We start from the raw sequence: 14105 nt of genomic DNA on the forward strand, positions 1-14105 counted from the left end.
GAATACCAGAAGTGAGGAGGAGCATATGTGAGCCATACTTAATCCTGCTAATCTTCTTCCAGAATAAAAAAAAGAAAGGGAACAAAAAAAAGCAAAAAAAAAAAACAAAAAAAAAAGAAGAAGAAGAAGAGGAGGGTGTAAAAACATGAGGGAAGGTTTCTTTTTCTGTCTGGAAAGCTGACCAGTTGAGCCAAATGAACTGAAAGACATGAATAACGTCCTGGCAGTCCCCCCCTGGTCCTTTTCTGTGCAAGATCTTGGAACGAAATGAAGCAAAATTCTTGCTTTTGTCAAAGCGCTGCAGTGAAGAACGTGAGACGCCGCCTTCCACGAACACTACTGTTGCTGTTGTTTTTGTTGGGGCACTTTGTCTTCCTCCGAAATTCACAAGCAGCACTCCAACTGTACATGTAACGTAAAGAGCCACCAGAGGAAGAGGAGCGAAAAGTCTGAATATTAATCGTGGGATCCATGAGAGCAACTTAATATTCAAATTTTTTTTAGCTAAATTAAACGTAATTTAAAGATATTGCTAGAATTTCCATCTTTAGAATGTCTGTGTATTTTTTTTCTGTAAAAGGTGGTAAATCAAAACATTTCAGAAATTTTGACTTTAAGTCCTCAAAAGTGCATTAAAGAAAAAAAAATAAGAAAAATGAGTTACCTACTTATAGGCTAGTGTGAAAAAAATTATATGGCTGACAAGATGTTTTTGTTTGCAAAATATCAAAAGAAAAAAAAAACGAATTTCTTTATTAGATTTTAGTTCATATGAGCGTTTTAATCCAGCTTTATTTATCGTATTGAAACATCGTTTGCTTCTGCGTGACGACCTGTTCATGAGCAGGTGCACTTTTCGGGAGGTGTGCATTAGCCTAATTGAGGCAATAAAACTGCAATATATCCGTTTAACACAAGTGTCATTCCTAAAGCTGTCGTTTCTGAGAGTGCTTTGCAGAGATTTACCAGCAATACAAGTGACAGTATCCAGAGACCCAGTGGGATAAAAACACGACTGTCAAATGGGAACAATTTACACGACCGACAGCACACTATAAAATGCAAACCAGTGTGCTAACTGAACAGAAACATTAAAACAATCAACACAGAGCCTCAGCATTACGTGACATAAATATGCTCCAAGCATAAACAAACTGTATAGAGAGGTGGTTCCAAAGTTTTCGAAGTGGTGACCGTATAGAGAGTGTTGGTATTTGTGGTGGGAAACCGAACGCTGCAACAGAATTTTAGTTACGGTACTTTAAGTAAAAACGCAAGATTTGGCGAATTGTCATTATAGGAGGTTACTGGCCTAAACCAGCAATAACTTAACAATAACCTTAAATATGATCGTACAACAATATGGAAACATTTACCGCAATATGCAGGAGACTACTCGACATGCCCATTAATGCAACATCTGGGGAAACTCATACAGGATTTGAACTTTATTCAGAGATGAGGAGTCAATCTCAAAAACAAATTATATGAAAATAATTGGTATGTCATGACCCAGCCAAACAATGTGAATTTCCCACCATTGATTCAAGCATTCTCTAAAACTTCACATTAGTGAAGAGATTCAACGTGAATATTTTAAAGATATCCCACGACTTTACGCTACACAAAATGTTCTTCGTTTCTTCATGCTTAGACCCACGCAACACACTTTTCTACACTTCGGCATACGGGACAAGATAGGGGAAAAAAAAACATCTCGGCATATCTGACCGCAGAAAGGGTCTTCAGACCAACTGGCAGTACTTTCCTAAAAGGTTGGCAAACCTTTCCTAAAAGTATGAACATGTTTAGCCACATTTTAAAAACTTGCATCTCACTGCGAAACTCTCCAGCGTGCAAGTGATAAGCGTTCCGTCTACAAGGCCATGTGAGGGCAGGAGGTCACCAACACATTTAGGTGCAGGACGTCTAAGGTGAGAGAACGTGTGGATCTCGGCCGCCTCCAGAGTCATCAGATGTGCTTGTCTCAGGGGCTGGACGGATTGGGTTCTGCTGGCCAGGGGCTTTATCTCTACAACAGCTATTAGGAGGTAATTAAGTCCTAACACTGCAGTGCCTCCCATGGTTACTATAACATAACTGCAAATGGGAAGCTTACAAGCTCCTTTAGACGGCATGACAAATTGAATGGAACTCATTGGGCTTCAGCTATTATTCCAGCGGCCCCATCTGGCTGGGAAAAGATAAAGGGGATTTGCTGGAGGTTGTGAGGGGTTGAGCCTCCATGCTCGGTTTGTGAATGTGAGCGCATGAAGGATAAGCAAAAAGAAGGGGGCGGTGGGGGAGCGCTGGTCCACCGTGGGGAGTGTTTTGAGGGCTCCAGGGGGATTTTTTTCTCTCTTTTTTTTTCTTTTTCTTTTTGGTCTGAGCTTCAATTCAACAGGCAGCCTGAGATTTGCTTTGGCCAAATGTTACAAATGTTTCGACAACCTGGTCTCTGATCCTTTGGGGTCACCCGGGAGGGCACGGGGTACAACAGCTTTACGCTCAGAGATTTAACACGGGGATGAATATATTCACTCCCCCGGGCCTCCAGATGCTTGTTTCAGGGAGAGACGGAGGCTAGACCCAACCTCACTTTGCCCAAAGCAGACCAGCTGGCAGGTTGGTTGTGGATGTGGTGGGGATTCAAACTGTTGTAGACAAAAAAAGTTTCTTAGTTACAGCACGACACAATGTTATTGGGGGAGAATAATGTTTGAAGTGTTGGATTTTGGGGACCATTGAACAAATGTTAATCAGTTTTATTATAATTACGAACAAAAACTCCAATTTCAGAGATGATACAAGTCCGACTTGGCTGATAGCGGAGCTGGATTATGTCTAGCCTTATTTTCACTTCCTTTATCTGTTGACAAACTTGAAGTTATTCTTCAGTTTCTCACAGACCAAACTAGTGCCGAAATAACAGCTCTCAATAAGCAAAAAAACCAGTAAGCTAAATAACAGATAAACAGGCAAAGCTTCACGCAACTCACTTTGAAAACAGAAAGAGATTTACTGCTGATTTCATGCAGTATATGGCAAATATTTTTGACAAAATACAAAAGAACCTTTTATCAGAATGTTTCTGTCTTCAAAGTGAATTTAAAAAAAGAACAAAGAAATGAGGTGGGACTTTGAACTGGCATTTTTAAGCTGCTCAGAAATGTCTCAAGATGTACTACATTCTCTTCTTCTTCTCTTCCGTTTCTCCCAGTTTAATTAGTGTGCAAAGCATTTTCTCTCCAAATATGTCTTGAGCAAAGTTGTCCTGTGTCTTATTTTCTCAACAGGTTCATATCTGTTCTCCATTTGATATCAGATTTGTGTTCATCCCAATAATTACATAACAAAAAGGCTCATCATTAAGAGCTACCGAGCATCTCTAATTTGGGGAAAGTGGAAACGCCTGTAAACAAATACATTTCTCCCCTTATGATTTTAAGTATTTTTAAATTACATTTTCTGAGAGAAATATTACAAATTTCTGAAACTTAGACATTATTTTCAAGACTATTTAGCAGTTTGGTTTGAACCTAAAGAGCACAAAGCCTCCGCCAGCCCAACAGTATCTTCACTCCTGCATCACAATAGCTGTAAAGGCTTCTAATGACAGGGATCTGCCAGATTTAACAGGCTTTCATTCAGATGGCAATTGTCAGAAGCCAGAAAACAAGAGGCTGAGGAATAACAATGACATACGCAGGCAGAGCAGGCCATCCCTGTTCTGCTGCAATTAGCTTCAAATGGAGGAAAACACAGGAGGCTGGGTTACATTCCTTTACTCTCGCTACGGGCCTCCTGATCCCATCACACGCACAGCCTCGTCATCCTTAACAAGGGGGCGGACTGCTTTACTACCACCTCGCTGCTAACCAGCTGTCACACCCACAGCACGGACACACACACACGCACTCTGAGAAACAAAACCAGGTTTCCGTCCAGGAAGAAGACCGGACATCTGTGAGTTTCATGGTTTATAGGTCAGAAAGAAACTGCGGATTGAGTCGCTGTGTTTAGAGATGTTTAGAGATTATTCAGTTTTGAATTGTGAAAACTGATTACAAAGTTTTCTACTGGGAAACCTAAAGTCTTTGAAGACTAACATTGTTTTCAATAATTCCTATTTGGATTCCCCCCAGTATTGATGTATTAGATTGAAATGATGATTGGACAATTTATACTATTATCTTAAAAAAAAGAAATCTGACCTCTAAATTCTAAAAGTAGTTAATGCTTACCATAACTTGTGCCCCTTTAAATTATCAGCATCTTTAGATCAGGTTAATATTTACAAACTGCAGATTGTTAAGACAGGAAATAAAGGTTGGAGACAGCGCACTGCCAATGATCATCCTTTATGCAATACTCGGATACACTGAAAAAGGATATACTGGCGTTGCAATAACTGTGTGAATAGGACGTGTCCTCCTCCATACTTACAACAAAATATGATGTCACGATAAGAGAATAAACACTAGAACTCTACACCAGGTTTTCCTGATCAACTACAGCAACTCACAGCAACAAACGCATGCTACAAGCACAAAACTACTAATGAGATCGCTGCTGTGAACCGAACAAGGTAACGTCATCCACCCCTAAAGTCATTGTTTGTGATAAATTGTGTTACAATAATTTGAGAACAGTAAACCTAATTGTGTCTATGCCTGACGAACTTCATCTTATGGGTAGATCTTAATAAATTAAAGAAATGAATAATTTTTCCAAATAATGTACTACCCAAACTGCAGTTAAAATGAGAAGACAGGCCAGTTTAATCACCATGAGACGAAGAGAAGAGAGAGAAAAGCAGGAGTCACTAGGGCCACTCCTGAATGGAACATGGTTTTAAAACTTGCTGCTAACAGAGCTGAACGAACTTCGGCATCCCAAACGGGGAACAAGTCTCCAGGAGAAAAGAGTTCTAAAACCAAGCCAGGACTTTGCATCCAGTTGGCAACAACATTCCAGCTCTTGTTTCTTTACCAAATATCCTTTGATCAAGCCATTTTGCATTTTAATGAATGGAAAGCCGAAAATAAGTCAGAAGACGCTCGATGCAAGGGAAGGGGAGGAAGTTCTTCCCACGTGAAGACGACGGTGTGCATTATGTACGTGAGAAGTTTTGAGAACGGGTAGGTGTGTGTGCCCCCTCACTTCCCATCTACTCGGTTGTGGTGTTGTTGCATGCCCTCCACGGCCGTCCTGGTTTTGGTCCAACAGAACAGAATGTGTGGAGAGAAGGAGGGAGGTGACGGGAGAAGGCAGAAAGGACCAGTAGGAGGTGGGGGTCTGCTTGGTGAGGGCTGGGGGGGTGCTGTTTGTCACCGTGAATCGGCTCAGGGTGTTTCACATCATCTGGCCATTGATGGCCGCCCCTCCCCTGTTGTAAAACAAGCTCCTACGGGCCCGCCTGAACACTGGGGGCATTGTGTCCCACCCCTGCAGAAAACATACCACCCAAAGTGCTGCTGCCCCCTCCACTCCCCCACCCTCACCATCCCTGATCTTCTACTTTCTACGTGCATCTTCTCCATCTTTTACTGTTTCTTTGTCTGGCGTCAACTTTGAGTTGGAAGGTGAGGGTTGCAAGAGACGCTGCATGATCATGAGGCAGCAACAGGTAGGAATAAGAGGGACGCCAGACTCTGGGGTGGAGGAACAGAGAGCAAGTAGAGGCTGAAGGAGGTGCAGACAGAGGAAGACGGGCATGGAGGGCTGGTGCAAAGGAGGCGTTCCCCCATGGTTTCCGTAATATGGAGGGCTAATGGGAAGATTGATGGATTGAGACAGCAAAACAAAACAAGGGGTGGTGATAAAATGTAGAGTGGGGAATAAAGCAAGCAGGCATTGGGCTGAATGGCGTCTTGAAGCCTCGATTCTGGGGATGTGTGAGTGTGTGTGTCATAGGGATGGCCAAAGGGGGGAAAATTTACTACCTTTTGGGGGCAGGGAGTGGGTGTGACTGGTTCCCTAATTGCCAAGGAGGTCTCGGGAGCGTCGGGTACAAGACAAGTGGAAGGGTGGGAGAATAAGACAGGATACAAGAGGTTAGTGCAGGTCAGAGCTGACCACCTAAGATGCCCCTAGCAAAAGATGTAACCCCCAGCCCCTCCCAAGCCCATTTCAGCCCTTCCCGAGTGCCCCGATTGAATGCTATAAATAAATATCTTGTCTTCCCTTTCCAAAAGCGGATAATTTACTGCCCACCCATTCCGCTTTGCCCATCTCTTCTCCATTTCTCAGCGGCGTTGCCAGGCGGTGAATGGAGCTCGTCCTTTGAGTTTGGAGAGCCTGGCCTGTGTTTTCTGGAGGGGCTGTCCTCACAGTTTGGAGCACTCTGGAGTGGAAGCACACAAACACGCATACGGCGGTATGTTGAATGCCATGCATCCACCTTAAAACAGCACACCCTTTGAGCGAGAGACGGAGAGATTCTTATGCGAGAAACCTGTTGTTAAGGCAGGTGATGAGATCATATGCTTTTCTTCTCTAATTAAACAAGAGACTAGTGAGTGCTTCGAGATGGATGATCTTCACTCCGGGTAAGAGTCAAAGTCAGAGTCATTTGGCTGTTTCTCTGAATTTTTTAAGACATGCATGGTATAATATATATTTATCCCAGCACTCATTTACTTTGGATCAAAATATATCAGTGACTTTAACACTAAAACTGATACCAGCTGACACAGAACCTTCTATAGTTCATTGTAAATGGACTCATATCACTTGATCATTGTCACATTACAACCTTTATGATTTTGTGATATATAAACACAAAGTAGCACTCCAGTGTTTTCTAAGAGAGGTTTACTTTTATGCTAGCAACAAACTCAGTGTTTACATTCATGCTGGTACCTGTACAATGTTAATATTGCACGGTTTTTTATTGTCACCAATTGTAAAGGGTCTATTTTAATACTCAAAGAAACATGCACATTTTGTAAATTTTTTAAATTAAATTCAGTTGCACATTTCTCTAATGGCATTTATGTTGAAATTTTGCCCTTGCTGTGCAATATTTCTTGTTCTTTTGTGAGTCTATTTTCTGTTGTTTTGCTGCAGTTGAACAGAAATTTCCCTATTATGAGTTAATAAAAGATATTTCTATTTTTGCTGCTTCCACCACCATGTTTTACCTCAGGCATGGTGTGTTCAGTGTTAAGTGAAATATTGGTATTCTCACATACGTAGTGATCTTTTTATGTATGCCAAAATGTTCAAAATGACATTAAATAAATAAAAAAATATAATAAAAAAAACTTCAGACTAGAAAATGTTAAGTTTTTTACAACTTTACATCATTTTGGACCAGTAACACCTTTCTGTTCCATCCCCAGCCGCATTTAACAACATGCCTCCAACTTTGTTTTTCACAACGCAACCCTTTTTTCTCTTCCCTGTTTTTATTTTAATTGAAGCCATCTGCTCTCTTGGAAGCCTCGTATGAATAAAATTCACCTGTATTCACAAGAAAAACAGAAAGTGAGCAGAACTACTGGTTCTCCTGTGATGTTTGTGCAATCAACAGCAGCAGTTCTAAAGATGGCTGAAAGGAGAGACAAATAAAGGAAAAAAAAAAAATCAAACACCGAGTATGGGCAGCTGCCAGCCTCTGCTACTGTGCTACAGTCAAAGAGACCAAACTAAGAAACTGTAAGCGATACAGAGGGCACAGGGGAGTGGGTGACGGTCTTCTGGGGAAGAAAAACAGTCTGTATTAAAATCAGTGTTGACATGGTAGGGGGGTCTGGCTGTGAAGTTGATCAAACTGATGGAGGCAGCAGCGGCAGCTGCACCCAGTGCTGACCCTGCCGTCTGAGACGAAGCTTTTGTTTGTGGCACAGTGAACAACATGGCATGGCTGGCATGGTTGAGAATTACTTATTTTACCACAGATGAACATCCAATGCAAATTCGCCAGCTGTAAACAAGTCTAACTGATGAGACATGCTATGATCTTTCTTTGCCCACAAATAATCTTTCTCTATATGTTTTGTTCAACTTGTTGGCAAGGCAATAATTTTATTAAAAAAATGTATTACCTTCTTGATGATGGCAAACTTGCCCCTCCTTATTTTCCAGAGCTGAACTGTTAAAAAAAAAGAAGAAAAGTTATCTCTCCATATACGAATACCTACACCATAAAGATGCATGCATTTTTGCATCATAACTTTTAAATTAAATGCGCTGAAATGGAAACTTGTCCACCGTCAAACTATATGCTAATGGAATAAATTGAGAAACGGTCAAAACATTTAAAAGCGCTTTTTAAAAGCTGTTAATTTCAGTCACATCAACATGGATAAACCAGGAGTTGCAGGCAGAAGTAAGGACAAAACTGCGCACATCATAAGTCCATAAGGAATCAATTCTCCACACACTTAAGCAAGCTAAGAACAATATACACTATCAAACGAATGAAGAAATAACTGCACTGATCATGTAAAAATATTCTAAAATAAAATTCCAACTGGATGTGGTGTTTTTTCTTCCATAGGCCACTTTAATCAGTAAAGCCCCGATCTAAAATGTACTTATTTTAGTGTTAAATTATTATCCCCGTTTATCAACTTGAACTAGTTTCTGTCAATGTCACTGAAATGTTTACAATACATAAATAATGTGAGATAAATGGCAATCTAATGATATTGTAGTAAAAGCTAATAACACACACTCTTTCCATGATTTGCTGAGCGTTAAGTTACCACCTGACTTCAATCTGGTAGCACCTGCAGTGTGTGTGTGTGTGTGTGTGTGTGTGTGTGTGTGTGTGTGTGTGTGTGTGTGTGAGGGAGTTTAACAGGCAGGTGGTAATGAGGCAGACTGGGCTGTGCTGGCTTCTATAATGAGAAGACCGGCAGAGAGGGGCCGGGCTTGTGCCACTAATGGGCCCCTATAGCCTCTAATAAGCAGTAATTATGGTGTGCGTTTACCAAGTGACTCCAACACAGTTGAAAATCGTCACCTTCACACACAGCTACTCCAACTCCCAGCCCTCCCACCAAGGAATACAAAGTACCAGCACTGGAGAGAGTGGGCTCAGTCCAGGCTACTGTGTGTTTGGGATCACCATATAACATGTTGGCCAGAGAAAGTGTAATAATCACCTCCTCACCACGTGGTTTTGGTTCAGCTTCACTAGCCATATCCATATCCGTATTAATGTGCAATCAATATTTTTAAATAGAACCTGCCTGACAACTTGAAGTAGGCTGAAAGATCTGAAAAGGCAACACATTCTGCATTGGAAAACAAACTATTTTGTGTCTATTACTATCCATCTTCAGACACAGAATACAAAGGCGACTATTAGATAAACGGCAGAAGAAGAAAAGCAACAATGAAGCTCATTTTAAATAAATAAACTGAGGAAACGGGTGGTGAATGTGCATCCAAGTTCAAAAGCAAAATAGGAGCACATAATGGTATAATAGTGCTTCAAGTGGTTCAAAGTATGTCTCTACATATTTACGTTTAGATTTTAAACAAAGAAAAACATAAAAACTTTACAAAAAGAGGATGGATACACTTTCTTAGAGGGCTGTCATTTGAAGAAAGTGATGTAAACCTTAAAGTGCAGTTTGACAAGAAAAAGAGACCTAAAAAGTATTTTACACCTCCCTGTGTTACTCTGTAGTGGAAACGCCATGCAGTCACTTATTTAAAAAAATATGATAAAACTTAAATCTGCTGTATTTAAAAACATGAGTTTGTCCTTTATCATTTTTAACCAAAGTCGTAAGTCATTTTTCAGGCTCTTAACTCTAGAACTATATCAAACCATGATTTCTGTTCAAAACAGCATTTTTTAGAAGATAATTTAATCTGCCCCACATTTCTAATTTATTAGCATGCAGCAGGCTGTGCTCATAAAATTTCGTCGTTTGTTTTGGAACTAGTTCAACTACGGTTGGGAGTGTACAAGGACCAAAATGCGGAGAAATTGTTTCATAACACGTAAAAAGTAAAAACAAAACTTACAAACACGGTCATTTTATGTACAGAACTTGAAACGACATGGACTGGGGAGAGCAACGGACAAAATAACGGAAGAAACCGTCGAAAACCAGTTAGCTTAAATGCTACAGGATGAGCGGAGTAGGACATTGGCTGCACGTGAGGAAATCAGGTGATTTATTAACTGATTTATGAACTGAATTAAGAATCAGAGAAAGAATAAACTAGAGGAAAGGGAATAAAACTGACCTAAGGAAACTAAATCCTGTGGCATAAGGATAGCAGAAGAACAGAAGAATAAATAGAGAAACGAACACAAAGGAATGAATTGTATGGCAAGACCTTTTGAACAATAATGAATACAAAAGAAATGAATAGAATACGGCAAAACATAAACAAATATAAATAAACAGCAAGAAGGCGGTCTAAACGCAAGCACAAATGGAAACCAAAATCCAAATACCCATGAATGATATAAGGAACAAGGGTGAACAACAAGCATGAACCAGTTCATTTTTTATCGGCTTGAACTGGTCTTTTAACTGAGTTCTTGTAAAGTCTGAACAAGACTAAATAACACTTTGAAATTCAGAATCAAATAAAAAAATATCCAAACTGGACCCAATTTCCTGTTCAGTTTTCTCTGAATAGAAATGAAAAGGGACTCAATTAAAGTCTAATATTGAGATTATAGTACTTTTGGTGAACAAAGACAACCACTCAGACATGGTTCAAACTTAACGGAAAACAATAAAACAAGTACTAATTATAGTAAGAAGTAAATGGTAAAGAAATGACATTTTGTGTTGGGTTGTAGCCATTTGTCCAGCATTTGCCTGGTACATCAAATACAACAGCTACAGATCATTTTAGGTTTTTTGGACACTTTCAGACATTAGTCTCCCCTTCAGTTGCACTTTGACCTCCAGTCGACCTCGGTCTGACCCCATGAAGACACTGCATTTTGGGGAAGCCCTCTCAGTGACCTCATCCATCACAGCAGCAGCCAGGGAACAGGTTCCCCCTCTTTCTACGGCCTTCACAGCACTGTGTCTCCAACAATTACACCGATATAACACTCTTCTTCTCTTGTTCCACTTGTCCTCCATCTCTCAACACGCCCTCCAAGCTCCCTGAGATTTCTAGGCCTCTGCCAAACTTCACAGATCATCGTGTCTCTGCTTCATTGTGAATAAAGTTTTATTGATGTTAATCTTTCGCAAAACCTTATTGCAGATGATGTGGCTTCTGCTGACATACTGAGAAACTCATCATTGCTGGGTCAATCTTGGCCTTGCAATCTGATTTTTTCTTCTGCATCAGCAGAAGGTGTTTGAATTTCAGTTCCATTTTGTTTTATTTTTGCATTAGTTAAAGTGCTGTGATGCAAACATGAAATAAATCATGAGAAAACACTTGAATTGTGACTCAAATTTATCAAAATGATTTAAATTCAAATGTCAAAAATGATATCTCGGCAATATTTTTGCAACTAAAATAATCAAAAGCTACACACTAATCCTGATTAACCAGGAATAAAGCTCTGCCGTCCTGGTAGGATTTCTTAATATTTACTCATTTGCATCCCTTAGAAGCTAAAGTGTGCAGAAAAGGTTAAAGACAGTTTAAAGGACTGTTGTGCAAATGTATCACTCAGAAGAAGGGTACAAAACTCTACGGTAATACATACGTGCCAACACACAGAAATGGCAAGCATAGGTTTTGCAAAAAATATATATCCAGGGTTTTTTTCTCCAGATATTTTTTCCAAAACAGACAAAAAGGTGAAATTTAAAGCTGGTTAAGGAGGCCAAGAGGCCAGCAGCGACACTGGGTGACCTGCATAAATTTCCAACAAGTACTGGTTGTGTTCTACATGTGACTGCAATCTCCTGTGTTCACCATAGATTTGTATTAAGGAATAGGGATGTAAATTATTATAGTTTTCTTCCAAAGAAAGTAGACCAAGCTGAAATCTCCTACAACCTTTGTAGAGAATGTGTTATGGTCTGATGAATCTGAAATTACACTTCTGAACCAAAGCTCCATCTGGGATGATTGGCAAAAGCAAAAACTGAAGAATATCAGTGGAGTATGGTGTTGGCAGGATCTGGGGTTACTTTTCATCAGATTGATATTCGCCTGTTGTCAAAATGAAGAAAGTTGTCAATAGCTCCAGTTCAATTCAGAAGTCCTCTATTGATCCCAAAGGGAAGTTAAACGTTGTAACTCAAACTATTCAAGATTCTTCAGAGAGTTGTTGTAGATGCTGAAGGCTGTGGGCAGAGGAAGGATCTCCTGTATTTTATTTTTCATCATCACGTTGAGTTTAAGCAAACTAATAAAGCCAGAGACCAGAGTTGACAGAAAATACTTGGAATCACATGTAGAAGTCGGGGACCAGAGTTGTCTTCACAGTCTGATCGATTAGATATAAATATTACTGAGTCAATATGTGGGATGCTGATGGAGTCTTGCCAAAGAAGACTGAATCTGAAGTTATACAGGTGGGTTACTGCACCCATTTTTTAATAAATGTTTTATTCAGCTGAATTGTACAATACAAATCTCACATCACACCTGAAAAAAAACATTCATCATAATCTCATGTTTTGCATGAGAAAAATCTGGGAATTTTTAACAGACATGTAATATTTTTGAGAGACTCTATGCGACGAGAAAAAACAAGACTACACTTCCTCCTGTCTTCATGCGCAAGTCTTTCCCAACCAGGGAGAAAGTTACCAAATGAAGACTGTTGTGCTGAGCCTGCATCCTTTACTCCAGATGCCGGTCGAATGCGTTCTCGATCTTTCAGCTGCTGCATTCAGCAGCTTCTTCCCCGCCGGGCTTTGAGCCCCGCTCGCGGCGGTGGGAACGAATCAGGCGGTTGTTGGAGGAGTGCTGCCATCGCCGGGCCCTTGGCTGCTTTTCCATGACAATGCGAGCAAATCCAGCTTACACTCATTGCTGTTTTCTCTTCGAATCTGTGTGTGTGTGTGTGTGTGTGTGTGTGTGTGTGTGTGTGTGTGTGAAAGAAAGCCTCCTTCTGTCCTCACTCTATAATGGCTTGATCTCTGTCCTGTTGAATATGGTAATCCACACGGTGGACTCCGCGCTCTCTCCCGTTGTCCACGAGACCCCCACGGCCCCACTCCACCCTTCCCTGCTAGCGGGGGCAACGCGGGGAGATCTTGGATGCATCGGCAGGGGCTTTGCAGTCGGGGACTTCTTTCTTTACCAAAGAGAAGAGGGAGAAGGCGAGGTGCGGGACGTAATCCTATTGACCATCCCTGTCCCATATGGCGAACGCGCCGGCCTCTCCAGCGGTACAGTCGCTGGAGTGGCGGGGACAGCTTGCCTCTCCAGCCCGGACACATTTCACCTAATGTTTGTCGTCACATGCTCCCATGTGGGATCACTGGTGTGGAAAAGGCCTTTCAGTGTTTCCGCTGGTTTGTCAAAGAGGCCGGAGTGCGATACCTTCAGATAGCGACACGCTAGCATGTATGTGTCCTACTTGGAAACACAAGTGATAAATAATCATTCGCCCTCTTACAAATGTCCACCTTTCTTTTGCTTTTACTTGTTTCAGGTCACCAAACAGTGTTTTATAAAAGACAAAAATAACAGGAGTAATGGAGAAATCAGCAACTTTCGAATAATTATTTAATTTTTTAAGGAGAAATTTATCCAAACCTGGTCATGTTTTCCACACCTGGGATGGACTAATTTTTTGGAAATTTAGATTGTACTTTGCTAACCGTGGTTTAGTGTCTCATTTTCGGGATCAACAAGTCACTTAAATAGAGCCTGTCTGACAACATGAAGCAGGTTAAAACAAAGGCTACGAAGCCATTTCTATGGAACTTGAGCAAACAAACAGCAAAAACATGAAATCTTACCATGTATTTTTTATTTGTACTTTTTAGTGCAAATATTTTAGTACACTTGAAATGAGACAAAACTAATTTACAAGTCACTTTTCAGCAAGATACATGAGATTAGTTTAAGTCAATAATTTGTGAATTTTGATAAAAAGAACTATTACCTATTACAGTTTTTTTTTACTTACAACATGGGGAAAAACACACTCTCCTGTATAATTTTTATTTGATTTGAAAAGGTTATTTTTGGCT

At 40.5% G+C, this 14105-nt stretch overlaps 1 long non-coding RNA gene across 1 annotated transcript; it reads right to left on the reverse strand.

Moving 5' to 3' along the window:
- Positions 1 to 4752: 4752 nt before the first annotated feature.
- LOC106955179 (uncharacterized) lies at positions 4753 to 10237 on the reverse strand. Its single transcript, XR_001426519.1, has 3 exons — positions 9991 to 10237; positions 8052 to 8098; positions 4753 to 6346 (listed from the first exon to the last, which is right to left on the reverse strand). It is a non-coding gene; the product is annotated as an uncharacterized LOC106955179 (long non-coding RNA).
- Positions 10238 to 14105: the final 3868 nt, after the last annotated feature.

The sequence above is a fragment of the Poecilia latipinna genome, unplaced genomic scaffold (assembly GCF_001443285.1).
Source record: "Poecilia latipinna isolate Pla-1442-1.1 unplaced genomic scaffold, P_latipinna-1.0 Scaffold712, whole genome shotgun sequence".
Classification (NCBI taxonomy): domain Eukaryota; kingdom Metazoa; phylum Chordata; class Actinopteri; order Cyprinodontiformes; family Poeciliidae; genus Poecilia; species Poecilia latipinna.